The sequence below is a fragment of the Ochlerotatus camptorhynchus genome, unplaced genomic scaffold, assembly GCF_037179485.1.
Source record: "Ochlerotatus camptorhynchus isolate MF236.1 unplaced genomic scaffold, CSIRO-AGI_Acam_v1.1 ptg000177l, whole genome shotgun sequence".
Taxonomy (NCBI): Eukaryota; Metazoa; Arthropoda; class Insecta; order Diptera; family Culicidae; genus Ochlerotatus; species Ochlerotatus camptorhynchus.
Genome location: NW_027040667.1, coordinates 921,446 through 940,343, shown reverse-complemented (window position 1 = coordinate 940,343; position 18,898 = coordinate 921,446). Strand labels below are relative to the sequence as shown.

The window sequence follows — 18,898 nt, the reverse complement described above, 5'->3', positions numbered from 1 at the left end:
ATAACGGACGTATCAATCATTTCAAGATTTCGCGACCGTATCGAACAAAGTCTAAACTACATAAGCTAAACAAAACTTTTGGCAAGCTCTACCGAATTGCGAATCATTTCTGCGTAAGCTCCATAGTCGTAGGTGCGTTGAATCCGACAGACGCGAAAAATTAAACATGCAACAATACCACATAAGGAAAGATCGATTTTACAGTAACATAGGGTTTAGTTCATAGATTAACATTTACTGCTGTTTACAAATGTAAGTACTTGAACAAAAAGAAATAAGTTAACTCAAATGCTGTAACCGCATATATCAGAGATTAATAACTCATATAATAATAACATAACTCAGGGGAAAACAATACCTATAAAAGATTAAATTATCACATACCTATAATTTTACTGAATAGTGAATAATGAAATACGGATCAGAACAATCGGCACAGACCTACGCGACGAAATAAGGACTACGATTAGAAACTCGGAACATGCACACTAAGATTATTTTACAGATTTCTGTAAAATTTTACCGAAATCTCAACAGCTGAACGTTCGGTAATCAATTTTACAGTTTTCCTGTAATTATTTACATATATCTGTGAAAAATTCACTGTAAAATTGTTAACCGAACGTTCAGCTGTTGAGATTTTGGTAAAATTTTACAGAAATCTGTAAAACATTCTAAGTGTGTGGAACTGCAAATCACTCGGCTTCCCGGGCTGCGATAGGTTAATCTATGACGAACTTCAACCACGCAGCTTCGAAATCGTAGCACTGCAGGAACTTTGCTGGACGGGACAAAAGGTATGGAAAAGCGGGCATTGAGCGGCTACTTTCTACCAGAGCTGTGGCACTACCAACGAGCTGGGAACCGGCTTTGTAGTGCTGGGTAAGATGCGCCAACGAGTGATTGGTTGGCAGCCGATCAACGCGAGGATGTGCAAGTTGAGGATTAAGGGCTGTTTCTTAAGCAGCATCATCAACGTACACTGCCCACAAGAAATGAAGACCCAACGACGAGAAAGAAGCGTTCTATGCGCAGCTGCAGCAGGTGTACGACGGCAGTTCGCAACGGGACGTCAAAATCGTCATCGGCGACATGAACGCTCAGGTAGGACGGGAGGCAATGTATAGACCGGCAATCGGGTCAAACAGCCTGCATGCCGTATCGAACGACAACGGTCAACGATGCGTGAACTTAGCCGCTTCTCGGGGTATGGTAGTTCGAAGTACCTTTTCCCCCCTCAAGAATATCCACAAAGCCACCTGGAGATCACCTGACCAACACACAGAAAACCAAATCGATCACGTTCTAATCGACGGGAAATTCTTCTCCGACATTATCAACGTCCGCACGTACCGCAGTGCGAACATAGATTCTACCTAGTTGCAGTATGCATGCGCTCAAAACTCTCGACGGTGCATAACACCCGTTGAAGTCGAACGCCGCGATCCAACATTGAGCAACTACGGGACGCCGGAGTTGCCAGGACCTACGCGCAGCAGCTAGGAGTTGCACTACCCACGGAAGAGCAGCTTCTCTTGAAGATGGCTGGAGGGACATCCGTTCCGCCATAGGTAGTACTGCTGCAGCGGCACTAGGTACTGCAATCCAGGACCGAAGAAATGACTGGTTTGACGGCGAATGCAAACTGTTAGTAGAGGAGAAGAATGCAGCACGGGCGAGAATGCTGCAAAACCGCACGAGATTGAATGTGGAGCGATACAGACAAGCGCGGAACAGACAAAACACGGTTTTCCGAAGGAAGAAGCGTCAGCAGGAAGACCGAGATCGCGAGGCGATGGAAAATCTGTACCGCGTGAACGACACACGGAAGTTCTACGAGAAGCTAAATAGTTCGCGCAAAGGCTACGTGCCGCAAGCCGATATGTGCAAGGACTTGAACGGTAACCTTCTCACGAACGAGTGTGAGGTGATTGAGAGGTGGAAGCAGTACTATGACGAGCACCTCAACGGTGAAGCAGCAGAAAACGAAGGTGGCACGGCAACCGACCTTGGAGCACGCGCAGAAGACGACAGGCTACCGCCCCCCGATCTTCAAGAAGTTGAGGATTGGTTGGCTGAAGAACAACAAAGCAACTGGTGTAGATCAACTACCAAGTGAGCTATTAAAATACGGTGGTGAAGCACTGACTAGAGCGCTGCACTGGGTAATTTCCAAGATTTGGGAGGAGGAGATATTACCGGAGGATTGGATGGAAGTTGTCGTATGCCCAATCTACAAAAAGGGCGACAAGTTGGATTGCTGCAACTACCGCGCGATCACACTGCTGAGCGCCGCCTACAAGGTACTCTGCAAAATTATATGCCGCCGCCTGTAACCATTTGCAAGAGAGTTCGTGGGGCAATACCAGGCGGGATTCATGGGTGCCCGCGCTACCACGGACCAAATTTTCGCGATTCAGCAGAAGTGCCGCGAATACAACGTGCCCACACATCATTTGTTCATCGATTTCAAATCCGCATACGACACAATCGATCGAGATCAGCTATGGCAGATTATGCACGAGTACGGATTTCCGGATAAGCTGACGCGATTGGTCAAGGCGACGATGGATCGAGTGATCTGCGTTGTTCGAGACCCTCGAAACCCTTTGAATCTCGAAGGGGGTTACGGCAAGGTGATGGACTTTCGTGTCTGCTATTCAACATCGCGTTAGGAGGTGTGGTCAGAAGAGCTGGGATAGACACGAGTGGCACGATCTGCAGGAGGTCCATCCAGCTTCTTGGCTTCGCCGATGACATTGACATCATGGCACAGAACTTTGAGACGATGGCGGAAACGTACATCAGACTGAAGGCTGAAGCTAGGCGAATTGGACTTGTCATCAACGCATCAAAGACAAAATACATGAAAGGAAGAGATTCTCATGGCACGTCGTAAGAATGCCGCACGACGACCCAGTGAAAATGGTTCTACAGAGCGACACAACAGGAACAAGAAGAGGCGCGCAGCGAGCAAGGTGGATCGACCAAGTAGAAGGTGACTTGCGGACCCTTCGAAGACTACGAGGCTGGCGAAGTGTGGCCATGGATCGAGTAGAGTGGTAAGGTAAGTAACCTCTAATTTTACTCATTTCCCAAAACTATTCCTCTCCTTGTTAATCTGATTAATGCTATTGGTCTGCTTGCGTATTCTTATTGAAGTTCAAGACTAAATAGGACGATTTATTCTAGAACTTTAAAGGTTCGTTGCCTCCCTAAGCGGACCCCCGTATTATAATTCTATTTTTTAATCTACTTAATGTTATTAGACTTTCTGAATTTCCTTATTTAAGTTCATTTGATGATTATGATATCTAATCAGTGTTGGAAAAGTTCGCGATATTTCACGAAGTTCACCAAGGGAAAGTTCGCGAGTCATAGTGAGCTTACGCGAACTTTTCCATCACTGTATCTAATTGAAATAGTTGAAATCTCTTATTCACCTAATCAATCATAGCCCATGCACTTGTGCTTGTAATCTAAAATTTAACGTTAAAACACGTACTTTTGACTTTTATCTATATTTATTATATCTTAGTTCGTCTCAAATCTTAAACAACACGTAGGTATTTGTCTCATAATCATGAATTTATTCCCGAAAAAATAACGGTTGACTTTTCACTCAGATTTCTACTATCTACTCTCATCTGTTTCCTTCTTAAAATAACAGTAAAAACTGGGGATGCTAATTTCAAATAACAGACTGTAGTGGTAATTTTTATACGATAGATGGAGTAGATGAAAGCATAGAGTTGATAGTTCCGTTAGAGTACGGTAGTGTGAAGATTGTATATAGATATTAGAATAGCGAACTAGGACAACTTTTAAGGAAGGTACAAATCGGTTTTTTCATCTCTCTTTACCAAACTCCCCCTTTGGAGAGGGATGGTGAGGGGTGTCCCCCCCCGCCACCACTGGCAAAAAGAGATGAAAACCGACCCGTTCAAGTACCAACTGTGTGTTTGAAACAGTTCTACCGATTTTTACCGCACTTCAATTGTTATTTGAAGGAAGGCATCCAGTCGTAGGTTTGGAAATTGCAACTATTGTTTACCCCTACCACGATATGTGCTCCTGTCATCGTCGACTTGACGATCTCGAGGGGACACGGGTGGGGTAGGTGTTGGACATATCGTGGTAGGGGTAAACAATAGTTGCAATTTCCAAACCTACGACTGGATGCCTTCCTTCAAATAACAATTGAAGTGCGGTAAAAATCGGTAGAACTGTTTCAAACACACAGTTGGTACTTGAACGGGTCGGTTTTCATCTCTTTTTGCCAGTGGTGGCGGGGGGGGACACCCCTCACCATCCCTCTCCAAAGGGGGAGTTTGGTAAAGAGAGATGAAAAAACCGATTTGTACCTTCCTTAAAAGTTGTCCTAGTTCGCTATTCTAATATCTATATACAATCTTCACACTGCCGTACTCTAACGGAACTATCAACTCTATGCTTTCATCTACTCCATCTATCGTATAAAAATTACCACTACAGTCTGTTATTTGAAATTAGCATCTTCAACTATGTAAATCGTTGACTTCACGTAGAAGTAATACTAAAAACATATAGTCAAAGTAGTAAAAACTGGTTCAATTTGACAGTTCAAATTGGTTCGAAAATCATTACGTCTTCGCCAGACCTAGCTCAGGCCAGGTTTGTCTACAGTTTACTCCACTGTGCGCCTTAGTGAAGCAAAGATAAACCCAATGATACTTGCGAAAGTCATGACTGGGCAGTTACTTACCGAGCCATTTAACCAGGTTCGATCAACTTCATCATGTTTCGACGACTAACTAGCCGTCAACATCTCGACATGATCCGCCATCCAAGAGTACGGGCGCATCCCTCGCGTCAACTCTGAGGCTCCCCCACTGCTGGAGATTTTTTTTCCTCGATTTGTTTTCCGTCGATCTTGTTTTCCGTGCTGCACACCAATGCTAACGACGCCAGGAAGGCAACTCCCACACCTGGACCCTACCTATCGACCCATCAACTCATAAACCGGGAAACCAACGGCTTTACTTCCCTGAATCCAGGCCTGCTGGGGTGAGAGGTAATCACGCTTACCACTACACCACCGGCGCCGCTACCACTGCCGGAGATAGAAGCAGCTATTCGAAGCATAAAATCCAACAAGGCATCGCATATAATCAGAAATGCCAAAGCTGACACCTTGCTATCCGCATAAATGTTGCATCGTTTATTCTGAAACAACGGACATCGTAACTATTCCGGTCGACTGGATGCAGCGACTAACGTGAAAGGGATTACATTTGTCTCCATTTATCCTCATAAAATAGCTTCAAGTTAATGTGACGTAACCTTTTTGACAACAATCGAATTGCATGGTGTACAAAGTTCCACTAGTTGCCGATTCGTAGATGAAACCGTCCATGATCCGTATGCTCTGTTTGTCTTCAAGGACAACTTCTTTCCGGCCCAGTCCGGTCAAGTGTGGCGTAATAAACCAACCAAGACCTAAAACGCAAAAATTACCCATAAAATATATAAAGCAACACACCACGGGCCAACAGACAGCGACAGACGCTCGAAGCTCAATCGGTTGGTGGGTGGATGAAGCTTGTTTTCTTCTTCTGCTTTTGCTACACCTCAGATCATCACTGCACAGGAAATGATGATAGACTCACGCTGTTTGCCGTGGTTTGTTATGGTGCGATCGAATATCGACCTCTGTGTATGAGGATCAATCATGTGCCTCTGCATGTACAGACCACGCTGAAAAAAAAAGTTCCAAACAATTGGCGCAAGTCACGCGTGGAAAGTAATAAGCGAAGTAAATAACAGTTTAATTCGAAATGCGAAATTTCTACTTTTATTTTTTGTTTCCCCCCAAGTATGCTGCCTGCTAGCACGCATGCAAATGTATTAACAAAATTTCATTTGATGCGATGGCAAGAGTTGTTAATAACAGTAGAAAACATGATCACATTCGATACTTTTTGTTTGCCCCTCATATCAATGGAAAGTGCTCTAGAAAATCGAACAAAAGGTTTTTGTGGAGAAAGAAATTAGCTGCTATTAAATCCATTTTCACCGTAGTAGCGTCACGAAATCATGTTAAGTGTTAAAAGACTATAATTTTGGGCCATTTATGGATGGATTTACAATGTTAATGTGCCATTTGAATACGATTTGATGTAAGATTCGTTTGGCATTAAACTTATAACGGATAATCAATAGTAAACTATTGAAAATTTCACAAAGTAGTAGTTAATTTACATTGTTTGTACATTCCAATTTATTAGCCTGGAGAGCTCTTTATCTTTGTTTATTTTGCTATTCTAATTTACGTGTTTACGTTTTGCTTGAATTAAAAAAAAAAAAGAATTTGGCAGTGGCGTTTCCTTAACCTCAATCTACCTGTGCACCAACTCTCTAGTTCTAGTAAACTTTCCCGGCTTAATGCCAAGAAGGAAAAGATTCCCCCTATTGTGATAACCACTACCGATTTCCATGCTCTTCGCATGGAACTTTTGAATTTCGTGAAAGTTAAGTTTTCACTACAAATTGGACGTCGGGGTGAATGCCGTGTATTGGCTGAAACCTTGGACGGATTTAAATGTCTTCTCAAGTATCTTACTGAGAAGAAGCACACATTTTTTACTTACGACACCAAAACTGAACGTGTGTTCAAGGTTGTCATGAAAGGACTGCCCAGTGGTGAATCCCTGGATCAGATCAAAGATGAACTGGCAAAATTACTTGGAGTTGTGCCACTCCAAGTAATCAAAATGAAAATGAAATCCCGTCCTGGCGATTCGCGCAACGGGATTTCTAATGATTTTTATTTAGTTCACTTCAAGTCTAGTGAACTAAACAACCTTAAGGCCTTAGAAAAAGCTAGCCTTATGCTCCATGTCCGAGTGAAGTGGGAACACTTCAGGAAGACTGGAGGAAATTTCCAAAACCTCACTCAGTGCCGTAAGTGCCAGGGATGGGGTCACGGAACTAAAAATTGCTACATGCCAGCTAAATGCATGAATTGTGGTGATTCCTCTCACGCAAAGGACGACTGTCCTGTGAAGGAAGATCCTAAGAAATTTAAATGTTCAAATTGTGGCGAAAACCACAAATCCAATTTTTGGGAATGTAAGACTCGCAAAGCGATCCTACAATCTCGTTCTAACCGACAGGTAGGAAACGCTCCACGTTTCCGACCAGGTACAAATTCCTCTGCTGTTAACAACGGTCAGCGAGGAACAAATTCTACATTCGTACCCATAGGTACAAATATCACCCCTGCTTCAAATGTTTCATCTGTACCTACTCCCCTCGCTGCTAACAATGTTCAGCGAGTTAATGGAGCTACCTATGCTGCTATTGCACCGGGTAGAAATCAAAATACTAACCAACGTTCTAACGGAAATTTTGACAATTTTGACTTAGGAAGCATTACTGCTCCTAAAATGGAATTTTTACAGAATTCATTAATTGACATGATTTCTGATATGCTTAAATCTAACTCCATGTTTGATGCTATTCAAACTGGAGTAAAATTAGCTAATAATATTGTCATGACTTTAAAATTCAGTAATGGATTTTAAAGCATTAAACTTTAAATTGGAATGCTCGATCTCTTAAAGATAATGAAGACGAGCTATTTAACTTTTTGAGAGTTCATAACGTGCATATTGCCGTTATAACTGAAACGTTCCTTAAACCTGGCCATTAGGTTAAGAAGGACTCAAATTATTTAATTTATAGAAATGATCGTCTTGATGGACCCTGTGGTGGCGCGTTGCCATCATTATTCATAGACGAATCAAACACAAAATACTTTCTTCATTTGAAACCAAAGTTTTTGAAACTTTGGGAGTTTCTGTTGAAACAAAATTTGGACAACTTACGTTTATAGTTGCCTATTTGCCATTCCAATGCGTAGGCCAGCAAAATAATTTTCTCAATGGTGACCTTCAGAAACTTACCCGTCATAGGTCTAAATTCTTCATTATTGGTGATTTTAATGCAAAACACCGCTCATGGAATAATGCTCAAAGCAATTCCAATGGTAATATTCTGTTTGATGATTGTTCTGCAGGTTATTACACTATTCAATATCCAAACAGCCCAACATGCTTTTCTTCTGCAAGAAATCCCTCAACTATTGATTTGGTCTTAACTGATCCATGTCATCTTTGTAGCCAATTGGTTACCCATGCTGACTTCGGTTCTGATCACCTTCCAGTAACTTTTGAAATATCCCAAGAAATAATTTCTAATCCCAACAGCTCTACTTTCAATTACCATAGGGCTGATTGGGAGCAATATCGAACATTTATGGAATATAACTTCGATCCAAACATTCCTTTGCAAACCAAAGATGAAATTAATTATGCTCTTGAATCTCTGACTACTTCTATAGTTGAAGCAAGAGCTGCCTCAGTACCAAAATGCGAGGTTAAATTCGATTCAATTATAATAGACGATGATCTTCAGCTCTTGATCCGTCTTAAAAATGTCCGTAGGAGACAATTTCAAAGAACACGCGATCCTGCCATGAAAGTTATCTGGCGGGATTTGCAAAAACAAATTAAAAAGCGATTCTCTGCCCTGAGGAACAAAACTTTTGAAAATAATATTTCTAAATTAGACCCGAGTTCCAAACCCTTTTGGAAACTCACAAAAATTTTGAAAAAAACCTCAAAAGCCTATTCCAGCGCTTATGAAGGTGGTAAAATTTTGATCACAAATTTGGAAAAAGCTCAGAAACTTGCTAAGCAATTCGAGAGTTCCCATAATTTCAGTTTGGGTCTTACTAGTCCTATTGAGAATCAGGTTGCTCGGGATTATCTGAATATTTTCTCTCGGGAAAATATTTTTGATGATTCCTGGGGGACTGATTTGGACGAAGTAAGGTCTATAACTAAAAAAATTCAAAATATGAAAGCTCCAGGTGATGATGGAATTTTCTATATCCTCATCAAAAAACTTCCAGAGAGTACCTTGTCTTTCTTGGTAAAATTATTCAACAGATGTTTCCATTTGGCATACTTTCCTGATAAATGGAAAAATGCAAAAGTTGTTCCAATTTTGAAGCCGGATAAAAATCCAGCTGAAGCTTCTAGCTACCGTCCAATAAGTTTGCTTTCTTCAATAAGTAAACTTTTTGAAAAAATAATTTTAAATAGAATGATGCTTCACATCAATACGAACTCAATTTTTGCAGATGAGCTTTGGATTTCGCCATGGGCATTCAACTACTCATCAACTCTTAAGAGTTACCAATTTAATTCGTTCAAACAAATCTGAAGGCCACTCAACTGGAGTTGCTCTTCTAGACATAGAAAAAGCATTCGACAGTGTTTGGCATGAAGGTTTGCTTGCTAAATTGAAAAAGTTTAATTTTCCACTTTACATTATGAAATTAGTTCAAAATTATTTAACTGACAGAACTCTGCAGGTAAATTATCAAATTTCCAAATCTAATCGACTACCTGTTAGAGCAGGAGTTCCTCAGGGTAGCATTCTCGGGCCTATATTGTATAACATTTTCACTTCGGACCTCCCTGATTTGCCTCAGGGTTGCCACAAATCTTTGTTCGCTGATGACACAGGCATTTCCGCTAAAGGAAGAAGTCTTCGTGTTATTTGCAGCAGACGTCAGAAAAGTTTAGATATTTTCTCTTCTTATTTACAAAAATGGAAGATTTCTCCCAACGCTTCCAAAACTCAACTTATAATATTTCCACATAAGCCCAGAGCTTCCTTTTTGAAACCTAGTAGTAGTCACATAGTCACTATGAACGGAGTTCCAATTTCCTGGGCAAACCAAGTGAAATATCTTGGATTAGTTCTTGACCAAAAATTAACTTTTAAAGATCACATTGAGGGCATTCAAGCCAAATGTAACAAATGTATAAAATGTTTGTATCCTGACGAATAAACTTCTAATATTTAAACAAGTTTTTAGACCGGCCATGCTTTACGCTGTGCCAATATGGTTTTGTTGTTGCACTACCAGGAAAAAAGCACTTCAAAGGATTCAGAACAAAATTCTGAAGATGATTTTGAAGTTGCCTCCCTGGTACAGTACTACCGAAGTACATAGAATTTCGAATGTTGAGACTTTAGCACAAATGTCCAACAAAATAATTAATAATTTCCGACAAAAATCGTTACAATCCTCAATTGCAACGATTAATTCCCTTTATACTTAGATAAGATTTAGTTTTAGTTGTTTAGTTTTAAGCTATCAATTGTTATACTGACATGCAAGGTTTAAAAAACCTGTTTAAAATACTGAATTGCCAAGACAGGAACAATGTAAAAACACTTAGATATATATCATAACAATTAAGGCTGGTAAGTTACTGTAGTAACTGGAGCACCTAGGTTAAAAATTAAATGTAATTTATTTTGAATTTGGAACAAATAAAGAGTTAAAAAAAAAAAAGTGTATTTTTCAACCGATTCATACTCGAGAATATGGCATTAAATCTGGTTTTGAGAGTTGGTGCACAGGTAAAAAGTGAGGTTATGGGACGCCACTGTAATTTGATATATTACCTAATTACTAATTAGCAAGATCGCGTATGATCTGGTGATTTGATCTCAGACAGGCGTCTCTGAACCTTTCGAGGCTGAGTGTACTCCGCTTCTCTAGTGTCTGAAGACCAACCAGGCGGTGGATTTCAGAATTTCGACACCGTGAGGGACTGTTGAGGATCATCCTTAGGATCTCGATCTGGATTCTTTGAAGCATAAGGTAATGGCACTTAGCACAGCTCTCCCAGATTTGCGTTCCGTACTCAATGGCGGGGAGGATGATTTGCCAGCTTGTTTTTAAGGGAAAGCATGGACTTCTGTTGATAAGTGGGTAGAGCGACCTATTCAAGGTAGGTTGGTTGTCTTTATTAAGGAGATTTTCAGCCAGACGCTGGTTCATCTCCGGGACCTAATCAAGATGTTACACTTGGTGGATGTTTTGTCCACATGGGAACGGAACAGCAACTTGCTATCAAGGGTGAGACCAAGGTAGACGACTTCGCTCCACAATTCAATGGGAGTATTATCAAGGTGGATTTTCAAGTTACCAGGCGGGACAAACCGAGTATGGAAATAGTATGGTCTGAGTTTTAGCTGTATTGATACAAATCTTCCAGCTTATGAATCGACCCTTATAGATGATGGCAGTGTCATCCGCAAACATACCACCCGGAAGGGGAGGAACATCTGACGTGAAGATGTTGAGGAGGATAGGACCAAAGAGGCTACCCTGGGGAACCCCAGCATCAACGTTGAACGTATTAGAAGGAGAATTGTTCAAGAAGACCTGGAATGACCTGCCCGACAAATAGATTTTGATGATCTTAACAAGAAAGATCGGGAAGTTGTATCGATGCAGCTTGAACACGAGGCCATCATGCCAGACATTGTCGAACGCCTTATCAACGTCCAACAATGCCATAGCAGATGTCTGGAAACGGACTTGTTCCGCTTGATGATGTTAGTAATCTGTGCGGGTTGGTGGATGGTACAATGGCCATTCCAAAACCCGAATTGCTCTACAGGTCCATTTGTTTGCTGGACACCACTGGGAAACTGCTTGAGAGGGTCATCCTCAACAGGTTGTCGGCCTACACCGAAGGTGTAGACGGCCTGTCAAGCAGCCAGTACGGGTTCCGTAAGGGCAGATCCACGGTGGATGCCATCCGCGACGTCATCCAGACGGCAGAGGTGGTCCACCGGAAACGAAGGGGCATTCGTTACTGCGCGGTGCTAACCTAAGATGTGAAGAACGCGTTCAACAGCGCGTTCTGGGGAGCGATAGCCCGCTCGCTACACCAGCTACAAATTCCCGGAGGGCTGTATAAGATTCTGGAAAGCTACTTCCACAATCGTGTGTTGACGTACGACACAGAAGATGGCGAAAAATGCGTTAGAGTCACCGCAGGAGTGCCACAAGGCTCCATCCTGGGCCCGGTGTTATGGAACGTCATGTACGATGGACTGTTGAGGTCCACGTGTGCTGTTGTTGAGGAGACCGCCGAACACGTTGTGTTCGCCTGTCCACGTTTCGAGCCAGTATCGAGCGCTATGCTAGCAATATGCGGAGCGGATACCAGTCCGGATAACATCGTTCCTAGGATGTGTGGTACCACCGAGAACTGGAGTGCGGTGGTGACTGCCATGCTTGGCATACACAGTTTTGGTCACGAACTGCTCATTTGCTAATAACTTTGCACACAGTTGACGGAACATAGTTCTTTTTGAAGCAGTAGATAGAATAGAGTGTAAGCTTGTTATAGATATGTAAAAGAAAGTAAATTGTAATGCTAGTAGTAAACTGTATTTGTTTTTGCGGTGTAAAAATGAGCTGAGAAATGCTCACTACACATCTCGGAATGTATGTGTTAAATTGATTAGTGTTGATTCAAATGTTAAGCTTTACCCAATCTTCGCATATCTATAGTAAACTATGAGCCTAATCTATAAATTACTTTTAAGAAAAATAAATTTCAACATCTGAGTGAAAAGTTATTACCAAATGAGCAGTTGGTGTGTACAACTGTGCATGCCAAGCATGGTGACTGCGGTCACCCACATAGTTTCGGAATTACAACGACAGTGCCGTGCCGAGCAGCAGTTGCCTACTGCCCGACTAGCGCTACAGCGGCCTCTCCCACGAAGTAATGCCTTCGGGCGGTTCCGGAGAGGTCAAGGGCCAAGCGCACAGGGTAAGGTTTAGTGGGTCGGGAGTGAAATTCTACAATCTCCACACCCTGAGTTCTTTCTCAGGTGTCTGTGAGCAGATTCACCCCTGTATAAAAAAAAATAGATTCGAGATAGCTTTTGGCACTGGCAGGGTTTTTGCCAGGCTTGTGGTTTGGAATGACTTTGGCTAACTTTCAGGATGCATGGAAGTTGCCAAGCACCAAACACTTATTGAAGACCGCTGCAAGGTGTTGTTTTCAACTCGAGGTTGACCACTCCATCGACACCAGCGGCCTTCATGTTCTTGGTTGATTTAATAGCTGCTATCACCTCATCAGGGACAACTACGGCGGTGGCAGCGACTCTAGACATTGCCGCCAATACTGCAGGCTCGTGAGGACCCACCATGACCAAGGTTATGTGAATTCACAAAGTGTTGACCAAGAGCATTGGCCTTTTCAACTGGGGTTATGAGTAAGCATGGATCCGAATTCTGATTAAGAGGGGCCACGGCTTATTTTTTTTAATCTTTGCCATTTTCCAGAACGACTTAGCACAATCTGCGAGAGAGCGAATATTGTTTGCAAAATCGTTATTTCTGCGATCCACCAGGCGTACTGCCGGTACTGCCTACGAATGGTGTTGCGGAGTCTAATGAGGTCCTTAGTGGGCCTGTCAAGATTCAGAGTATTACTCACCTGTCTGGATACTGGCACATGTTGCTCTCTGGCTCGGGAAATTGCTTCATCGAAGGAGCGCAGACACCCGTCGATGTCGTCGGTCGTTTCTGGCTGGACTTCAAAGTCGATACTGGTGTCAAAGCAGCGTTGAAACTGCGCCAAGTTGCTGATGTAGATGGTGGCGTGAGCACCGGACCTACTCAACCAGGTGGGAATGTCCGGACTGCAGATCAATGTACAGGATGGTGCCATTTTGGTTGCGCCGACTGTTGCCCTAAGCTTGATGTTTGGCGTTCACGGTGCCAGCAATGATGAAGTTTTCCCGTCGTCGTGTTAGCTTGACAATATCTCGCCGCAAATCTGCTGCCGACTTGTTCGGAGCAGTAAGCTGCAATGATGGTGATGAGACCGACAGGAATAGAAACTTCCACGCCTACGGCTTCGATGATCTTCAACTGGAAGCTCGGCAGCAGCCGACAGTAGATGTTCCTCCTTAGAGCGATGGCCGGAGCTGGTTCGTTCCAGCCTCGCAAACCGGAAATCGGGAAGGAAGACGTTAATCTCGGGCTTCAGGTGCGTTTCGGTGATGATGGTGATATCGATGTTTCGTTCTTGCTCTTGAGCGAGCAAGCGTTCCAATTGGAAATTTCAATGGCTTCACGGTCCATACTTATTGATGAAGCTGTTCAGTTCGAGTCCTGCAGGTGCGCTGGATCATAATGACTTCTGTCACGAGTGTAATAAGTTCCGCCGTTGTAAGCAGAGTGTCTGCGTTCTCAATCGTTGGTAAAGAGAGAGCACCTTCATGCTGCCACGATAGCCCCGGAGGTGGAGAAGTGCTTCGAGATGCAGCAGTTGCCGCCTATGAGTGCCGACTAGAGTTAGCGGAGTGTTAGGTACCCCAGATGTTGGAGAAATCGATGCAGCAGCAGAAGCAAAACGGTTGTTGAGTGGAAGTGGCAGTAGCACCGGAATTTGGCGCCGTTGAGAGATGGCAGGAAATGTTTGCTCGTTGTTTTCAGTCACCCTTCTTCGGCCAGGTTGATTCTACGTAGAGGCTTTTTTTTCGCTCATTCGGGCATGTCTTGCTAGTTGCCCGATGTGCTGCACCACAATTGGTACATTTGAGATCCGGTCCTTCAAGCATGTTATATTCCTTTCCAGGTGGACCAGATACAGCTGGTCGCGGTACTTACGTGAAGCGTCATGACGATTCTTCTTGAAGATTTGGATCGGCTTGAGTCCATGTTGCTTCAATTCATCCGACAGTGTGACTGTTTCCATGTCGGGAAGGCCACGCAAGACTACCTTGAGTGACTTGGTTGCCTCAATATCGTGAGAAAAATACACCACGTATTTCTACTGCAACAACGCCTCGACGGAATTGTAGTGGTTCATCGCTGGAACCATCAACTTGATACCTTCAGTGCACATGCGCATGGTGCACTTGAAACCTTTACTGATTTAAAAGTCAATTTCCCCCCGCAAGACTTCCGGGAATCCTTTCACGAAGAAGGGTGGAACTTTCTCCTTCTTTTTCACCTTCGCTTCATCGCCATTTTCCAGAATGGCGTAACGATTGTTCACCAACAGCTTCTTCGATGCCAATTGAGCATTGGCGGTGTCTGATCTGGATCGTTTCCCGGTCGGAATAGCAGTCGCGTCAACACGCGGCGGTTTCCCCATGCTGGGGTCGTGCGATGCTTCATCAAACACCGCGAAAATAAGAGCGTGAACACTATCACAACGAACTAGTAAGAGATGAACTAGCCTATGGCTAAAAATCTCTATAATAAGGTAAAAAAAAAAAAAAAAAAAAACAACGAACTAGCGAACAACTTGAGAGAGCGAGTAAAAACCGAACTGTACTGCTTGACGGTCAAACAGAGAATGTGTAAATTTAACAAACTTGAATGCTTGCCATTAGAATGGAATATCAATCGACTTAGCCCATAGTGAATCCCTAACACGGACTTCAATTACAGATACCAAAACATTAACACTACCGCTATTTCAGCCATCGGCCAAATTTCAAATGTGCATACAATAGCAAATAGGTCGAGCATTATACAATAATTTCTGCCTATAAATTGAGAGGTACTGAAAATTTTCTTTAGTCTATCTCAGATCAACAGCTGGCATAGGCGTAGCCAGAGGGGGTAGGGGGGGGGGGGTCGATCGACTCATCAACACAAAGGCTTTCGGTGAAATGACATTCGGCCAAATTTTACATACAAATTTTTTTTTCGCCCCTCCCTAGCTCGAAACCTGGCTACGCCCTTGACAGCTGGTAGTGTTAATTGACGAGATAGAATAATGCTATTTCTAACAAAGTTGTTCAGATGTTCAAGACCAATCGGATGGTGGACAGTTATGTTAAGAATTCCACCATCACGTGACGCTAGTGTAACATTTTACTTCAAGTTGCTTACTTGACTCGAATAGATATAATAAGGTCGCTGTCTACAGTAAACTTGTTCAGATAAAGGTTGATTTTATCTCCGGACACATTAAAAACGCTGCCATTAAAAACTTTTTTTTTTGATTTTTTTTTTTCAAAATTTCACTGAATCAAGAGTGTGTTGAATCACAGTGGGTATTGGTTGCAAAGATAAGTTTAGTTGCTTACATCATGCAATCAATCCAGGTCTACCCGCTACTGGCAATTTTTAATCCAATTTCTGGGCAGGTATTATACACCTCGGTTGACCGGAGGAGTGTCCCGGAAGAATGTAAAATGAAAAATAAGTCAAAATTCCCACAAAAATTTCCTTGTCTGGCAAGCTATCTACAGTTGTGGACTGAAAAGTGAAACATTCGTTACTTCTGGGACCATGAACCAGCAAATTTACCATTGGGAGTGGATACGGAAGAGACTACTTCCTGTTATGGAGCAGCATGAGGTGGTTTGCCTATTCTGGCCGGACTTGGCAAGCTGCCACTACCAGGCCGGTGACAAGGCCTATACTAACAGCTATGTTTGACAGTAGGCAGCATGTCCGGGGCCAAAATCGTTTGTTTTGCTGTACTGGGCCCGCTGTCACCGTTACAATGTTGCCTACGAGCCTGCCACCGGGCTGGCCTCTGCTCAAATTCCACCAAACAGTGGTACAGCGAAAATGGCGTCACAGTTGTTCCGATGAATCCGGACAATACTTCCGAACTAAGGCCAATTGTGAAGCACATACTGTCAAACAAGTGGAAACAGGGCTCATGCTTCTTCCGGATTGTTTCCAAAATTATGAGAACAATAAAATCCCCGGTGGAATTTGTAGACATTTGTCGATAAGCTATTTACATTATTTGCTTAATGAAGAAGACACCAGAAGAATTGTTTATTCAAATTACATTATATAGGTAGTTTTCAGTCAATTTATGCTATGAATTCTTAGAAATGATAGCTCACGGAATATGAGTTAACTACGCAAATCTATAGCAGCACATGATGGAAGAAGTTTACTGTATCAGATAATAATGTTAGTTCAGGTGTATTGTTTTGATTCGTGATGTACAAACAATGACTTCTGATTATTTTTGTCCATTTTTTATGTAATTTGTAATTTATTGCTAACATAACGAAAATTGAAATTTGAACACCATCTTTATTTTTGTTGTTATAAATATTAAAAAGGAAACAACTTTTGAAAGAAAAAAGAATTTTGAAATTTTCATGTCACGATATTTTGAAAACAAATTTTGCAAATCATATTCGATGCTCTCTATGCAAAAAAGCAAAACTGTTTTGGAAGCCAAACCGATGAACTCATCACCCAAAAACAAAGAAACATGAGTCGATAATTTATGGAAATAATCATGAGTGTGTTTGGTTAAACTCACCTGCTCAACTTCGATTGCTCATGTAAAATATCCAGGCATGCAGTTGTATATAGTCGAAATGCCAAAAACGCCTCACATCATCAGCAGCAGGTGCGCCCGTCGATCTGAATAAGTGTACCAAAGAACAGTGCAGACACAAGAAGAAACTACTCTCGTCACTTCCTGGTTCTCTTTGGTCGGCAGTGGTCACTGAACTCGTTGCTATCTTTTGAATACACCACTATTTTTGATTCACTGCCAAGTTTGACCCGTGTAATTTCGATAGATCAGGAACCACAGCACAAAAATGCGACATTTGCTTATCTTATCTTCATTTGACTGCTAAGAAAGACACATTCTTCAATTAGATATTTCTCAAAAACGATAAACCGTTCACTACTGTTGCAATAATTTTGCGTAATTTTTTTTTTTTTCACATTAATTCCAAGCACAACCCGATAGGAAACACGTACAGCCGAAAATATAGCACGCGATGAAATCGAAAGCTACACAATCTCTGAACAATAGTCCACCCAACTCCAAGCAAGATATGACCAACACAGCAGCCAACTGCCCCAACGACTAGACCAGACACTCAGACAGATACTACAACTTAGCTTCTGGTTTCCTGTGCCTATGTGCTCGTACCGAACGTCAATACGTGATATTTATGTATGCAATAATCGCTAATAGACTGATGCAACGTAGGTAATCCATTTCACTTCTTATACCTAGTTTTGATACTTTTTTTTTTAATTTGATGTAACTGAAGTTTATTTCTACTTGAAGACTTCTTTAACATTGAAAAACAAAATGTAATGTAAAGAATACTCATATAAAAAGATCTGATGAACTAATAGCTAAACAGCTAGTACTACGCATTCGCATAACTAATTTAGAGGGTATTAAATATACTTCTTTAATAAATCAATTTCATTTATGACTAGTACCTAACTGTAACTATTTTCATTCCTTGAAATAATATAGAGGTGTACCGTACTGGACTCCAGGGATGTAGCAGTCTAGTGTTTGGCAATATAACAATACATACATAGGCGCAACATAACATTCCATACCGCATATCGTATTGGTACTGTGTTTACTATAAGTCACTAACACACAACTATCAGTATAGTAGGCGACACGGTGAGATGCTGGCTTCATTATTCAAGAATCTAATGGGGGATTGATTGCACAAAGTTATCCTCTGGTAGGTCTTTATAACGATACAAGCTATTCATAATTTAGCAAGGTATTTCCAACTAACCTAACGAAAACAGGATGATAAGAACAGTTACTATTCTTTAACAATGCTCCAATCGGGAGGGGCAGTAGGTTTGCAGAATCATTCACGCACCAAATCACCACAACAATGGTCAGAACTTAACGAAACGTTGTAACCTAATAATGACAAAAAACTTTAACAATCACTTGTTTATCTGCCCCGGAATGATATCAATTCAAATTTGATGCACTATCAATACAGGGAAATAGAATTCCGTAGAAACGCGCTCCACTAAACTTTTGAGCAAAGAACGCGATAACCTCCGATCCGGGCAAGACGAAGAAACGAACAGAACTGGACGTTTTTTGCGATGAAAGAAATATTGACCACGGTAACACACATAGAGGCTATTATTCCGGCAAATGACAAGGTGACGTCATTCCTATCTATTTCGTAAACAAACATAAATATGAATGTCAATTTTTTTTATTTAGTCTTTCAT

The 18,898-nt window shown here is 42.0% G+C and overlaps 1 protein-coding gene across 5 annotated transcripts in view; it reads right to left on the bottom strand.

The window, feature by feature from the left end:
- Positions 1–18,522, bottom strand: part of LOC135701823 (USP6 N-terminal-like protein) — a 42,716-nt gene extending 24,194 nt beyond the window's left edge. Inside the window, exons 1-2 of one of the 5 annotated variants that reach the window (XM_065222758.1) lie at positions 18,439–18,522; positions 17,193–17,513 (exon numbers count right to left, since the gene is read on the bottom strand). The gene's annotated coding sequence lies outside the window, so the exon portion shown is untranslated. Of the gene's footprint in view, positions 1–17,192; positions 17,762–18,438 lie in introns of those variants that run through there. The other 4 variants (XM_065222759.1, XM_065222757.1, XM_065222760.1 and 1 more) reach the window with 4 other exon arrangements.
- Positions 18,523–18,898: the final 376 nt, after the last annotated feature.